The sequence below is a fragment of the Euprymna scolopes genome, chromosome 30, assembly GCF_053919585.1.
Source record: "Euprymna scolopes isolate OS-2025 chromosome 30, ASM5391958v1, whole genome shotgun sequence".
NCBI lineage: Eukaryota > Metazoa > Mollusca > Cephalopoda > Sepiida > Sepiolidae > Euprymna > Euprymna scolopes.
In genome coordinates, this window is record NC_136511.1 from 60,435,011 (window position 1) to 60,452,510 (window position 17,500).

Sequence of the window (17,500 nt, forward strand, 5' to 3'; positions counted from 1 at the left end):
TCGTACAGATAATTGACTTTGTTGTTGTTCCTTCTTATGAAACTAATTTTTAATTTAATTAAATTTTGATTTTTAAATTTTTAAAAATTTTTTAAATTTTTAAATTATAAATCACATTACTTAATATATATATATATATATATATATATATATATATATTCTCGGAATTTTTTCTGTGTGCGTGCGTGCGTGCGTGCGTGCGTGCGTGCGTGCGTGTGTGTGTGTGTGTGTGTGTGTGTGTGTGTGTGTGTGTGTGTGTGTGTGTGTGTGTGTGTGTGTGTGTGTGTGTGTGTGTGTGTGTGTGTGTGTGTGTGTGTGTGTGTAAAACTTACAATTGTCCACTTGCCAAATGTGCGAATATTTATTTTATTGTTCGGTACATTCAAAGAATAAAAAAAAGGCATCGCTTTATGAGTTCTATCATTGAAAGGATCTACAAGTGCGACGTTAGACGCAGTGTGGTGCAGCGTTTTGCAAGGGTCAGGTGGCTAAGGGTCAATCGGTTCAAGGGTGAGAGGGTTAATGGTTTGTGGTGATTCTTATGAAAAAACTGTAATCGTTTATGCGAACAAATAATATGAATATTAAGCGGTTTTTATGTGTGTTTGGCAGGCATTGGTTTGTATTGATGGAATCGAAGAAAGAAAATATTTTCGAAATGAATGAAAGAGAAACGGAAAAAATATTAATGTCGGTTGAATAGTAAAAGAAAGGAGGGAAAGAACGAAAAGGGAAATAAATGACGGATGAAGCCGATGGAATCATAAGGCGGCGATGACAGAAATAAAATTTGAAAACAAATAAAGGAAAGAAATGTGAAAGAAGGAATGCAACAAAAAAATGCATAGAGAAGAAAAAGAAAAGAAAAGAAGAAAGAACGATCGAAAGAAAGAAAAAAAGAAAAAGAAAACGAAGTAGACGTGGATAATAACAAAAAAAAAAAAAGAATAACTCAAGTCACGTCATCTCCCTCGGATCAGTTGAAATATGCAGCTAATCTGGAAGATGACCGGAGTTCAATTGTAGACTGTTATAAGAAATGGCTTGTTTCGTTTAACTTTGCTAAAAGTCAGCTCAGAGGTTTGCAGTTCTGATTAAAAGCTGAATACGCCTGTGGAATTCTGTTCCGTCTGCCTGCTTCCCTCCAGACTACAACTTGGATGTCTTCAAGTCTAATGTTAACAAATTCCTAATGAACCGCCCCCCTAATTAAACACTTCATAAAATCTCCTCACTAACGTGATGTACTTACAATAACCCTTATCCCTGAGTGGCTTCCGGGCCTTGATACGTGGTGATCACTGTGTAAAAAAAAAAAAAAAAAAAAAAATCACGTGCTGACATTTAATAAAATATGCTACGCTACAGATAACAATTTTTCAATGAATTCGAAAAATAAAGTTCCGTCTTAAATTCAAATCTACTAATAAAATAAAGCGATAATTACTTAGCAGACGATAATTTTTGTTACAGGAAAAGAGGACAGCCCCTTTTCCTGTGTGAAGAACATTAGATAAGTGGAAAATGAGATTAGGATAGACCGAGATTCGAACCTTGTAAGCAAGGTTCAGAAATAGATTCATAAAATGGAATGTTAGAATTTCGCATTGTTCAATTTCATATAAAATAGTTTAGATATTGTTTGTTTGTAAAAAGAATTTAATTGTTCAATTTTTTTTATGGAAAGTGAATTAAAAAGGTCAGCTAAAAAAATAATGAACAATACAATTTAAAAACATATTGAAAAATAAGTTAGGTTAAAAAAAATTGGTTAGTGAGAATTCTTTGTTGGTGAAGTGTATGTCAGCCACGTGAGTTCGCCACGTGAGTTCATCATGTTTTGAACCACACATATGACGTCATAGTAGAAAGGGAATTTCTCAATATAGGAGCCAGGATTAACAGATTAGGAGACAGAGAGGCAGACTAGTCCGGATCGAGCAGACAGCAGAGTCGGTGTAACAGAGCTGACATGATCAGATGAGGGTCCCTTTAGAAGCGAAGGGAGAACGTTTAATCATGTTGACGACTTTGAATCACTTGACGTCATCATCTTTCGACCGGTCGATATGATACTAAAGAAGTTATCATCATAGTTTTGTAAAACTGTGTCGTGTCATCATTCAACAGCAGAAGGTAATGTGTGAAACATCTTATATGAACTTTGTCTCCATCATAAGTAATGACTGTCCCCTCCTGTGTTAAAAGAAATGTCACCCTCTCCTCTCTATATGTGTTAAGAAACACTCCAGTACTGTATGAATGTATCTTCTCCTCATCAATATAAATGTCCCCATCTTATCTCTTAATATGAAACTCTCGGCTATACAACATTTTCAATGAATTCGAAAAATCTACTAATAAAATAAAGCGATAATTACTTAGCAGACGATAATTTTCAATCAATTCGAAAAATAAAGTTGCGGCCTTTATTGAAATATATACTAATGCAATGGGGCGCTGTTACCTAATAAACAATATCAATCAATTCGAAAAATAAAGTTCAGAATTTTATTGAAATATTCTAATAAAATATAGCGATGTTACTTAGCAGACTACAATTTCCAACCAATTCAAAAAGTAATGTTCCAACCTTTATTGAAATATACTAATAAAATATAGCGTTGTTACTTAACAATTTTCAATCAATTCGAAAAATAAAGTTCCGAATTCTATTCAAATATACAAATGCAATAGAGTGCAGACGATAATTTTTCAATCAATTTCAAAAGATAAAGTTTCGACTTTTACGTATTTTTTCAATACTCGTATCACTCTTATAACTCTTCATGTTTTCAAATAAAATCCGTAGTTTTTATTGGAAAACCAGAATCAGAAACGCTGTATATATATATATATATATATATATATATATATATATATATATATATATATATATATATATATATATATATATATATATATATATTATGTTTATTTTGCTATTTGTTTTGCGTTAGTCACATTAAAAATTTAGAGTTACTTCTTGTTTGTTTTTGTTTCAATTTATTTTATAAAAACAAGATGTCCGCAATGTTTCACCTGCTAACACGATTAAAGTTTTTTTTATATAATAATTCAGTAATATTTAGATAATTTGGAAGCTAACATTGTAATTTATTAGAATTGACACAAAAATCAGTAGAAACTGTTGTTTTTTATCTGAAAACTTTATTTATCGACGACAATATTTTGTTCTGATAGTGTAGAAGCGGCATATATACAGTGCCGGCAAAAAGAAAGTCCGCACTTGTAATTTTTTTCCAAAACTGCAAATTTAAGCTAAAGTTGATGTAACTGTCTAAAAAAACCTATACCTCATTTGAATCGTCTTTTATTCATCTATAATTTTACCTGTTCATATTTGACTTTTAATTGAAATATTCTAGTGTTCACGTCAATTAAAAAAAATAGGTTCAAATTGAGGAGGCAAAAAGAAAGTCCGCAGCATAAAATTCGCTTAAAACCAGCTTAAGCTATCGCCCCTAAATTAGTTTAAAATACCCACCAACAAGCAACAAAGCATCTCTAATCGTAATTGTTGTTGTTCCAGGTTATACGATGTAACATTTTATCCATATCATACGACTTTCTCTTAGTGATCGTCAGGATTTCATTAGTCTCCACCCTTCTGGTATATCCAATCAAGAAATCGGCCGCAGATTGTAATGTGATGAGAAAACGGTACGAAAGCAAAAGCACCAAAACACCAGCAGTGTGCGTGATGTCCCTAAATCTGGTCGTACTACAGCTACTTTTAACAGGGAAGACAATGCTATCAAGATCCGCGGCCTTAGAAACAGATTTGAAACGGCCCACCAAATCCAACAACAATGCAATCATGTTAAAAAAATGCTCTCTTTCTACTGTCAAGAACAGATTAAAGGAATTTAATTTGCGATGATATGTTCCAAGTCGCAAGCCAATGATTTCTGTAATGAACAGAAAGCGCCGTCTGGACTTCGTCAAATGCAATTAAGATCATGACTCTTCATATTGGTCAAAAGTGCCTTTTCGCAACGAAAGCAAGTTCAATAGGCTAGGCAGTGATGGTAGGCAGTGATGGTAGGCAACACGTCCGTCGGTGGGAAAACGAAGAATTTAATCCTAGGTACCCAGTTTCAACACTGCAATGTGGTGGAGGTTCAGTTTTTGTGTGGGGAATTATTAGTACCAATGGTCTAGGGCCTATAGTACGCTTTCAGGGTTGAATTAATTCGACCAAGTACATTAATATGCTGACTGAGCATTTTCTACCCTACTTTCGTCGGAATTTGGATGATAATCTCATCTTCATGTAGGATAATGCTCCCATTCACATAACATACAATGTCAAGACGTTCCTGGTAGAGCATGATATTCCGTGTTTGGATTGGCCTGCACAATCTCCAGACCTCAATCCTATCAAAAACGTATGGCATTACATTAGGCAACAGCTACGCACTGATAACATTGCAAATTTGGAAGAACTTCCGACAAAAATTTAAGAAAAGTGGGATGCCCTTTTCCCGGAGTATTGATGCAGTCAAGGAATTCCCAAAAGATTGCAAGCTGTCAAATTGCAAAACGGCTATGCTACTAAATATTTACTAGTTCTTTGTGTTTCTGTTGTATTTGTGTCGCATTAATGTCCTAAAAGTACATTTAAATAACAATTTTCCATTGTGCGGACTTTCTTTTTGCTCCTCAATTTGAAGTCAGAAATTGAGACCGTAATTTTTGTCTAAGGGCTATTATATGGAGAAATTTCACTCTATATATTAAGCTCTATCAAAATAATGTTTTGTCTTTTCCTTAATTGTTTATTTGTTATATTTTCACTTATAACAGAAAAAAATCAATTTTAAGATATTGAAACATTACTGCTTAATTCATAGCATAAAAAAGAGAGTTTTATAATGCAACTCCATTATAAATGGGGAACTTGTCAATCATCTCAACAAAAATAACCTTTTCAGTGACATGCAATATGGTGTCCACTCTGAGAGATCAACAGCTGATGTGCTAATAGTGATATCACACAGAATCAATGAATTTATTAACGAAGGTTTCATTTTTAGAGCGGTAGCTCTTAGCATATCAAAGGCATTTGATAGAGTCTGACACAAAGATTTACTTCATAAAATCTCTAGCTATGGAATAGCTGGAAATGTCCTCTCAAGCATAAAATCCATTCACTCTGATAGGTCTATTAAAATGGTCGTTAATAGGTAGAATACGTAGGTCACAGTATTAATGCTAGCATGCCCCAAAGATCCATATTGGGCCCAACTGTCTTCCTAATCTTTATCAAGGGCCTCACAAACCATATTCTTCAATCATTTGTCGACATTTATGCAGAGACAATACTACCATCTATGGCAACACTACAAAAGCCGACAAAGATCAGATGTTTTCTGATTCTCTCTCCTCTGACCTTAAACGTGTGCTGCAATGGGGTAAGGAATGGCTGGCCAGCTTTAATACATCCAAAACCAAACTGCTATGTGTTCACCACTAACGCTTATATCCCCAGTTTACCCCAATTGAAATGAACATCTCTTGCCTTGATGAAGCACCCTGTTTTGACAAACTTCTGGGACTCACTTTTACCCTGAATCTGAATGAAATACCTACATCAGATCCATAACTACTCCAGGAAGTATCTCACTCCCGCCGCGATCCTCTTCCTGTACAAAAAAACAAGTATGTTCTAAGAGGGTGTACTGATGCCACATCTGGATTGGATCTCCGAAGAATACCCTTCCCTGTCTTGACAGAATACAGAACATCTACTTAATAGTTAACCCTTATCCTAGAGTTGCCATAGAGTCTTGATAAGTGGTGACCCTCAAAGTAAAAAAAAATAAAAATAAAAGGGTGTGCAGATTTTCAATTTGAAGATTATTTATGATTTGTTATATTAATATTATTTTTATAACATAAAAAGACATCACCCGATGTGAAACACTGACATTTTTTGGTATTCACACGAATATTCAAGACAAACCTTGCGAAAACGAAGAATTTTCAGTATATTTTTGTTTACGATTTTGATACAGAACGCTAAAAAAAAAAAAACGCCCAAGCATTTGATCTAATTTTTTGCATGAGTAATTAATAAGTCCAGACGCAACTTCTGGTAAGTGCCATTTTTTAATATTCTGAGAAAAGTAAAACATCGACCTACCCTAATATATATATATATATATATATATATATATATATATATATATATATATATATATATATATATATATATGCGAATATGTATAAAAAGAGAAATAAACAGAATATTGAGAGAGAGAAAAGGGTCACCAGTTAGCAAGTGCAAACTAAAATATAAACAAGGTTTTGTAAATGAAAAATTGAGAACAACGAAATTTTATTACAGAAACATTTTCATATTTATGATTCTATAAAGAGTTGTTGAGCGTATGTTCTTGTGATCTTGTTCAGGATGCGACCGACTTGAGAATTCTGTTGAAAACTAATTTTCTGCGTCAGGTTTTATAGGAGTTTCTAAGCCGACATTGGCTTGTTATTTCCACATAGACCTGATACTCTTTTGGGTTTGAAACGATTTTCGTTGGTTGAGTTTGCTTTAAGTTAGCAGATTCCTGTACAAACTTACTTGCTTTTAGGAGTAAAGAAAAAAGTGAATCGAAACGAAGCATAGAAAGAAGATAGCAATTAGATCATTGACTTTTTAGTGTTCGTCGGAATCGCTTCGTAATTTAGTCGCAACGAATTTATTAAAATCACTTTGTTTTGTGTTCTTCTTATTGCCGACATATCTGTATTCCTTGCATTGTGATTGCTTTCTAATACTCCTTTCTATAGAAAAATAGAGGTTGGCATGGGATGATTACTATAAAAACTAGTGATGGGACGATTCCAATATTTTCTCGATTCTGATTCAATTTCTGATTCCGATAAAATTACCGATTCCGATTCTTTATAAAGCTCTAATTATTTAACTATAGAATTGTTATTTTCCCCAATTTTCGTAAAAAAAAAAAATACATGTTAAATATGCAGATATTTTCCTAAACGTCAAAATACATTTGTGGGGGGGTAATCTAGTTTTACAGGTAATTTAAAATTCAGTGAATATTTATTATTTCATCATTATTAACAGCAATGAAAGATTTTACTTTAAACAAAATCAAATAACAAAAAAGACAATTAAAAGAATCGTTTTGGCATCTGAAAATAGGCACCAATTTTTCCAATTCCAATACCGATTCCGATACTCCCCAAATCTTCCGATTTTTCCGATTCCCGATTTTGATTAATCGTCCAAACACTAATAAAAACCTTTCAACACTCCGAACTGTTTTTTCTATTTTTTCTTCCCCCCCCCCCTTCAGTTACAGCCGCATTCCTCCTTCCTCATATACTAGTTATCCGCCATCTTAGACACGGGTTGATTACATCTCAACGCAGCTTTCAGACGGCAGTTCAGATGTAGCCATTACGCTTTCTCGGATTTCCAATTGAGAAAACTTTACAACAAGGTGCGATTTTACTGATTCGCGTCCATTTACGTCTGGTACGATCAAATACATAAGTGCTACTGACCTTATTGGGGAGGGAGGGTCGCTCTAGACAGGGCATGAAGCCACCTGATATAAAGAGCTAACACATACTACTACTAGATATCAAAAACATGCCAAGAATAAGCGATAGATGGAATAGATTCTGACCTACAAAACAGCAATTTTTCCCTCTTTGTCGGACATATCACTCCTGGAATGTGGGGACTAAAGAACAAAATAAAGGAAGCGAAGGTTACGTGGCTGCCGAAACCCAAGATTCACTTTCTCTCTTTTTCAACTGTGCTTCGTCAAGTTTTTTTTTTTTTTCTATTCCGACGGATATTTGTGTGCCTTGTTACAGAACTGTGCCCTAATCAATCATGTATCTGATAGTATAGATACAACCCTTTCTTTTGATACTAGCGTCCAAGTATATTTCGTAATTTCCATGCTCATCACAGAAATCGGCTCTGTTCCTCGTATCATACAGGTGCAGCTGGTAGCAGCACGCATTGTTTTTCTATACCTCAATTCTTTTAGACATTCCCAACTCGTCTCTCAGACTGTAAAGACCAGCATGCCTCACTTCATGATCTAGTCTTGACTATAGTTGCTGAGGATTGTGTAGCAAATGACCATAGACAGTTGGGAGAAAACTGATTACGATTTGATATTGGTAGACGTCACCATAAACTCTCGACCCCAACTTGAGGAGCCATTGTAGAAAATGATAGGATACTTAAAAAAAGCTGACAAGGGAAGACATTAAAGATAGCATCAGAGTTGGCTCATGTTGTAGTATCTTTTCTTCTCCTGCTGAACAGTATGCAAATGAGGAAACTGAATGTTTCAGAGTTACCACTACACTCTCTCTCTCTCTCTCTCTCTCTCTCTCTCTCTCTCTCTCTCTCTCTCTCACACACACTCTATCGCTCTCTCTCTCTCTTTCTCTCCCTAAGCCAGGTTCCAGATAAGAGTCTCCAACCTAATCGGTCTTGAATGGTTCAAAGCTACCTCTATCCCCCCCTCTCTCTCTCTCTCTCTCTCTCTCTCTCTCTCTTTCTTTATTTATTTATTTCTTTCTTTCTCTCTCTTTCTCTCTCTTTTTCTTTCTTTCTCTCTCTCTCTCTCTTTCTCTCTCTTTCTCTCTCGCTTTCTCTCTTTCTATCTATCTTTCTTTCTCTCTCTCTCTTTCTCTCTCTCTTTCTCTCTCTCTCTCTCTCTTAAGCTGGGTACAATAAAGAGTCTCTAATCTAATACGTCCCGCATTATTAACTGATCTGCAACGTCTGTTCCCTTGCTGCAATGTTGCATCCTTGGGCATATTTTACAAGTATTTTAATTGAATGTGCTCTGATGAAATCGTAGCACTTTTTCCCCTCGATGTAAACTGATTAACCCGACAAGCAAAGAAATCCCACACCTTAATTATAGCGATCCTTGTATGCTTAAGAACCTACTCTAATAGATTCATCCCACGGAACGCTAGAATCTGAAATTCTCTCCGGGTTTCCTGATTCCTTGACTGTACTAAAGTGTAAAAATTTAAATGTAATGTGAACAGACATCTGGCTGCTCAACATGGTCCCAAATAGTAGCCATTTACATCCAAGTGGCAATAGTTTTTGTTTAAGGTGAATAAAGGTAAACAAAATGTCGGTATTATAATTGTATTGTATGACGGGGCTACTATGACAATTTTTTATATTAAAAAAAGTTGAAAATGTTGAAATATTTTTCTTCATTTTTCTTGAAAATCAAAACCAAAGTGTGCTAGGTTTTTTACCTCCCCACGAGGTCAACGCTAGACACAATGTCGGTTTTTACTGTGGCGAGAATTTACCTGCCCCTTCCTCGAATAGGGAATAGAAAAATACCTCAATCTTTCACTGTCCGATGTCAGAAAAGGCTAAGTGCGACATCAAACCAGATACTTCATTTTTCTCCCAGCCAAAATGTTCTTATTTACTAGTCTCCCCACGAGGGAAGGGTTAGACACAACGTCGTTTTATTTTTGTTTTGTTTTTCAATGTGGAAAAAATTTAGCTTCCCAAAAAGGGCACTCTGGATGGGAACAAAAATAAAAATTTTCTCAGTCTAAAAAGATCTCTCCCTTACTGATCGAGGACAGAAAAGGTGAAGTGTAGTATCAGAACAGATACTACACTTCGTTCCTAGCTAAAAGGCCAAAGGTTTGTTTTTGCGCAAGGCGTGACACAATACGGACAAATTCCTTCAAACGGATCAATTTTTTTTTATTATTGTTATTGTTCATTTTGGCGTTGTGTGCGTGCGTGCGTGCGTGCGTGCGTGCGTGCGTGCGTTTGTGCGTGCGTGCGTGCGTGCGTGCGTGCGTGCGTTTGTGCGTGCGTGCGTGCGTGCGTGCGTGTGTGTGTGTGTGTGTGTGTGTGTGTGTGTGTGTGTGTGTGTGTGTGTGTGTGTGACTGAATTGATTGATAGAAACGTCAGGTAAGTTACGTAGAGGTAGCCGGTCGTTTCTGTCGAGTAAGTAAGAGGACTTTGAACGACCGACCAAAGTCAAGGTCTGCAGTGCTGTGTCTCCCGCCTCAATACCGTCTGCGCTACCGCAGTGAAGAGGTGAAAGACGACGCGGAGGTGGGTGTGGATGGTTTGCTCCATGAGCGCTTGTTGTTGTGTCGAGGCCTGTTTTTCTACTCTGGGATTTCATTCAGTGCCATGAGTCAGCCGCGACGTGGATAGGCTTTAGAAAGGAAAGAAACGGAACGAGAGGAAGGTTGAGGGGTGGGTGAGTGAGTGCGATTAAGTCTAAACTTTCTTTTTGCCTCCCCTCTCATGACTCCGATCTTTCTTTCTTTTTCTGTCTCAACTCTCTGGTGGTCGGTCTACGTTATTTCAATATTTTGCTTAGTCATAAAGTATTATCCATCTCTTTCAATCAGATTTACTTGCCTCCCTATGAGGGCAAGATAGGACACAAAGTTGATTTTTATATGGAGGGATCACGCTCCCTCAAACGGATCATTCCGGATTAGGATAAATATAAAACTTGCCTCATTCTCAAAATAGATATTATACCCGATCACAAACCACACACACACACACACACACACACACACACACACACACATATATATATATATATATATATATATATATATATATATATATATATATAAAGCTGAACGTCTGTGTGTGTCTGGTCACGAATAGGCCCCTATATAGTTGACTATTATAGAAAACTGATCACATATAATGATAGAAGATGTATCGAGACACAGGAGTGGGTATATTCGATCTGGCATAATGATGATTCATTAAAATTGTGGGGTCTGCGTACGCGCCTGGTCTACGAAGTATGGAAATAAAAAATTTAAAAATTAAAAAAGAAACGTTTACAATTGTTTTTTATATAGATGTACATAAGAAAACTTTGATAAGTATGTTTTAACTTAAATAGGAATGGTATAATAAAATTGTGGGGTCTCGTCTGCGTTCCCGCTTGGCCTCCATAGAATGGAAATAGGCACAAAATAAAGACTTTTCGTATCTATCTGCGTAAGTACACTTTGATGATTATGTTTCAGTTTGAAGAAATATGGTATAATAAAATTATGGAGTGTTTGTTCGCGCCTGACCTCATAGAATGGAAATATGTCACAAAGTATAACAAGGTTTTTTTAATATAGATCCACAGAATATTTTGATAAGTGTTTCAGTGTGAACAGGTATGGTATAATAAATTATGGGATTTATCTATTTTATTTTTACTTTCATCATATTTTGCTTTGGTTTTGATACCTCCAAATTCGAAACTATCTCTTTACAACCCTTTTTTTTTTTTTTTACATAACCTATCATACTTTCATAAATCAAAGTCCATTTTCTGGGGGCTGTTTTTAAACCCAGTCAACGATGGGTATTTTTGCTAGTATATATATATATATATATATATATATATATATATATATATATATATATATATATATATATATATCCCCAAAACATCTGGCCGTGATAAAGGGGAGATTAAAACTTGCTTCTATGGTTTCAAATGATCTGAAATCTGAAATAACAGCAAGAGGGGACTTGATTCCAAATATTTCTCATGTGTTATATCTCCTCCTCTTTTGGAAATATGGCACGATTATGAGTATCTCCAATATCAAATAATTCTTATACACTGTAAAATTTATTTCCTGTATGAAAACCAATTGCGGGGGGGGGGTATATAACATATGAGAAATATTTGGAGTCAGGACTCCCCTTGCTGTTATTTCAAATAATTTGAAACGATAGCAGAAAAGTTTTAGTCTCCCCTTTATCAAGGCCACAGGTTTGGGAAAAATATCAGATATATATATATATATATATATATATATATATATATATATATATATATATATATATATATATATATATATATATATATATATATATATATATATAGTGATGATCATATTTATTGGCACGGTAAAATAAAAGTTAAATTTTGTCTAATAAATTCTAAAAAAGGGATTAAATTAAAGAAAATAACAAAGTATATTATGTATTTTTAACTGGCCTTTCCGATGCAGCAATCGGATTTTAGAAAAAATAATTAACAAAGGAACAACAAACATAATTGCAAAAAACCCTTGTTCAAAATTATTGTGGGAGGAGGCTAATGGGGCGGTAATTTACTGGGTCAGTTCTTTCACCAGAGTTCTTGAAAACTGGTACCGTGGCAGCAGTTTTCCAGCAGGCAGGAAAGCAAGATTCATTAAGGCATTTGTTGCAAAGTTTGAAGAGAACTGGAGCTATATCGGCGGAGCACTTCTTTTTTTTTTTTTTGAAAAGGGGTGATTTTCAGATCATGATATACACATATATATATGTATATATATATATATATATATATATATAATATTGTAATATACATATATATATATATATATATTACAATATTACAATAGAAAAATGTGAGCATGAAAAGTAATATTGTTAAGCTTAAACATGGAAAAGTAAAGGACTAGTTTTTAAAACTGGAAAAGGAAAGGACAAGATATTCTAGTAAAAAATATAATAAATTTATAACTTAAAATATTGCAGCCTTAAGAATTGATTATATAATGCTATAAATTGAATTTAAAAAATTCTTAGTGCTGCAATATTTTAAGTTATAAATTTATTTTATTTTTTAATAGAATATCTTATCCTTTCTTTTTCCGGGTTTAACAAATAGTCCTTGACTTTTCCATGTTTAAACTTAACCATATTACTTTTGATGCTGCTCATTTTTCATTATAATCCAGGCTTCCAATAAATTCACTTGTTCTTTGTTTTATTTCATTTTGTTTTGCCCCATAAACACATATATAATAACAATGTACGGCACTCCTCTGCTTTCAATAAAATCCCCCCAGTTGTCTCTCTTTCCTGCTTACATTCTCTCTGTTTGGCCAGTTACTTCTCTTTTCGCGACAGCAGTGAATTAGAAGCAACAGTAGTTACTGAAGCATCGTGGTTGCTATGGAAACCAGTCATAAAAAGCCTCGTTCATTTCCTTACATATTTTTATGATTTGAACAGCAGAAAATTCATCATAACTTTTGTTGTACTGACCGAAAATTGAAAATGAATTTTCACAATATATAACTGAGAAGGTGATCTGTAATAATTGTTTGAAATTTGCTCGAAAAGTGAGTGAGCGGTAAAACTTTAAAGCAGTTCTAAATGACTAAAACTGCCACTTAACCATATATTCATATATTTAAACACTACCGTGTTGAATTATATATATATATATATATATATATATATATATATATATATATACATATATATATTAGTGATGGGACGATTTCAATATTTTTCCCGATTCCAATACAATTACCGATTCCGTACTAAATTCCCGATTTCGATACAATTACTGATTCCGATTCTTTATAAATCTCTAAATATTTTACTAAAAAATTATTATTTTGTCCCGATTACTGTAAAAACACATCTTTAACAATAATATATATATATATATATATATATATATATATATATATATATATATATATATATATATATATATATATATATTCGAAGCCAAATTGAATATTGAAATGCTCGTCATAACTTTGGTTATATGGGAGGAAACTACAGGTAAATTTGTAGACTCTTTGGAGATGATAATACTATCACATGGTTAAACGTTTATTACAATTGGTAAAAAAGAACCTATATTTTCAAAACAATAAAATATGCCTCAATGTTCCTACATTTTTATATATAGTGTCCTGGTAGGCAAGCTTTAGTTTTGCTACTAATGAATGATGAATTTCGCTTAGTTTTTTTTTTTTCTTGGTTGTCTCCTCTTTGGCTTTGCTAGTCTACTTTATATATATATATATATATATATATATATATATATATATATATATATATATATATATATGTGTGTGTGTGTGTGTGTGTGTGTGTACATATGTATATATAAATATATAGATGTATATATACATATATATAGATGTATATAAACATATATATATGTATATATGTGTATATATATGTGTATATATATACATGTATATATATACACATATATACATTTATATATATATATGTATATATACATATATATATATACATATATATATGAATGTAAATATGTATGTATATATGTATGTATATATGCATGTATATATATCATATACTTTTTTTTTTTTTTTTTGTGTGTATATGTGTATTGGGGTGGAGAGGGCTCCCGTAAGCCGTGATGAAGGCAACCTTTCTAGGAGAAACAAATCTCTGATTTAAAAAAAACATAAAGCGGAAGACCATTACCCGCATTAAGCTGGTCTGCAGTTTAATTTGTTGCTGGCTATCTTGCTCTTGCTTGTTGCTGGATCTCAACATTTTGAACCGAGAGAGAGACTTAGCTGTCGTACAAAGCTAAGACTCTGTAACATCATATTTGTATAGATACTCCCTCAGGTATTTGGGCTCATGGATTTTAAATGTCTGAGGGAGTGGCACTCGTCTGACAAGACGTTGCAATCATCATATATATACATATAGATATATATGTATATATATACACACATATATATATATGTGTATGTATATATATATATATATATATATATATATATATATATATATATATATATAATTTTTTATTATTTTGCTTTTAAAAAGTGAAAGTAAAATAAATAATTTATATATTCATTTGTTTACGTCCACCGGAATATATAATTAGAGAGAAGCCAGAGAGGTGACCAGCCGATTTTTTTTTAATATCATTTTAAGCAAAACCGGTATTACTCAATTGTCATGTCGAATATAGTAATATATCCAAATTTACGGAAATTAAACGAGTAGAAATTTATTTATAGTTATAAGTAATTTTTACGTAAAATTGAGAAAAACTGCAATTTTTGTAGACGTTTTAAAGTAGACGGTGAAGATTTCATACACAAGGGACATAACTCAATAACATATTTTAGATTACATCGTAATGGCGTCTAACTTGTGTAGCTTACAGCGATAGAAATTTTTCTTTTTAGTAAAAACACAATAACAATTGTTTTACTCGATGAATTTAAATAATTTTATGATATATTACTATTTTCGACATGGCAATTAAGTAATGTGGCTTTTTGTTGAAAATGACATATTTAAAAAAATCGATTTGTCGCCTATCTCTTAACGAGCACCAAACCTGTCAAGCGTCGAAGACCTCTCACTCTTTCTCTCTCTCTCTCTCTCTCTCTCTCTCTCTCTCTCTCTCTCTCTTTCTCTCCCCCCTCTCTCTCTCTCTCTCTCTCTCTCTCTCTCTCTCTCTCTCTCTCTCTCTGTTATGTGTTTTAGAATGAAAATTGATTGTGAAATGGCCACGTAAAAGTGATGCAAAAACAAGGGGAAACGTTTAACAATTTTATTTTATTTAAAAGAGATTTAGATAGATGAGCTGCTGGATGCGTCATGATCGAAACTCTGGTTTTCTATCTCGAATGTTATGGCTGACTGACCCGTCCCCCCCAAGGGGATAACGCTTTTGCCAGTTCACGGGCAATAACTCTTTCTTTTTTCTCGTTAGGTAGACCTTAATATCTTCCCTTTAAGTATTTAGCTATAGCGAGTGCATTTAGGATTAACTTGGAGATGTCTTACATGAGTGCGACTGTGCTTTGGCCAAGTCCTGTAGGGTCTTTACATTTGTTTGCATGGGATGTGATGGAGATGGCAGCTAAAATGTGTCTTTTAACAAATCGAATGGAAATGTTTGCATGCTGTTCACTAGATTGCCTCGAGTGTATCTGGGAAGTATTTGATTTTTGTGTCGTACCCAGAATTGGTTCCCGACTTGAACATCATAGTGAAAGTGTCCCTTTGTTTTGCAAATGATGCCCAAAACCTAGTTTGCCTTGCCAGATCTGTTGTTTCGTGTTAACTGGAATTGATTTTTCGTTAGGGCCTTGTTGTTGTCTTTGTCGCTGGGGTCGTAATGCGTCCATTGTTGTTTGAAGTGTTGATCCCATGAGTGCGTCTGATGGTGACAGACCATTCTTCACTACTCCATTTGGTGTTGTTCTATACGAAAGGAGGAAAGTCTGTAGAATTTCATCTGTTGTTCCCTCTCCCCTAGCTTTGAGTAGTGCCCGTTTAAATGTATCCACAAAGCGTGCAGCTTGTCCATTGGATTGAGGGTGATAAGGCAGTGACCGGACATGCGTTATCAGCATGATTTGCAGAATTGCATGAATGGCTCTGACGTGAATTGTGATCCATTGCCCGATACTAAAATCTCTGGCAAGCTGTGTTGACTAAATAGCCGCCTGAGTACTGTTAGTGTGGATTGAGTGTTAGTCTGTTGCATTGGAGATATTTCTGGCCATTTCGAAGGAGCGTCCACCACCACAAGGAAACTAAGGCCATTGATTGAACCGGTAAAGTCTACATTTATTCTGGACCATGGTTGTTCTGGGTATGTCCAGCGAGAATCCACAATCCGAGGTGGGTTCTTCTGTGCTTCCATACATTGCATACAATGTTTAGCAGTACATTCAATGTCTGTCTATATTAGGTCAATAAACCACACTGTGGGCTATTGATTTCATTCGGTTAATGCCTGGATGCCCCGAATGTAATTGTCTAAGGACTGCCTGCCTGAGCTTAGCAGGAACAACCACACGATCTGCAAACATCAGACAATCATCAATGACAGAAAGCCACTGTTGGAGGTCCCCCATGAGTTTAGAATGAATGTTGGAGAAATCTGTACACTTTTTGGATCATTGGATCTTGACGTGTTTCTCGTTTGATGTAAATTCTTGTCAATGGAATTGTCCGGATACAATCTGTAATCGTGTGTTGAAAATCATCCTCGACACTGATGGCAGCAATGACAGTATCGTCCTCTAACATTGACTGTGTTCTGATGAGTCGTGATAAGTCAACAGCTTGGCCAAATTCCATTGTTTTGAGTTATTGTATACTGAAATCATATCCCAGTAAAATGATTGACCATCGTTGCAATCGACTGGATGAATATACCTGTATACCTTATATATATATATATATATATATATATATATATATATATATATATATATATACCAAATATTGATAGTAGTGGCTTGTGGTCTGTCAGCAGTGTAAAGACCAAAAAGCATCTTGTGAAATTTTTTATGGCAAAAATTACTGCCAGTGCTTCTTTTTCCATCTGATTATAGTTGCGTTCCGCAGGCGTCAGAGATCTGGATGCATGCATGATGGCCTTCTCACTTCGATCTGCGAATATATGTGAGATCACTGCTCCCACACCATGATTTGATGCATCCGCTGTCACAACTGTTTTTTTTTGGGGGGGGGGTCAAAGTGTGTGTCAGCTGATTGAGGTCTGATCTGATAAGTGCTTTGATTTCATCAAACGATTTTTGACAGTCGATGGGCCAGGACTATTTTGTGTCTTTTGTAAATAGCTTGTTGAGTGGAGATTTGATTTGATGGAGTGACGGCAAAAAAAC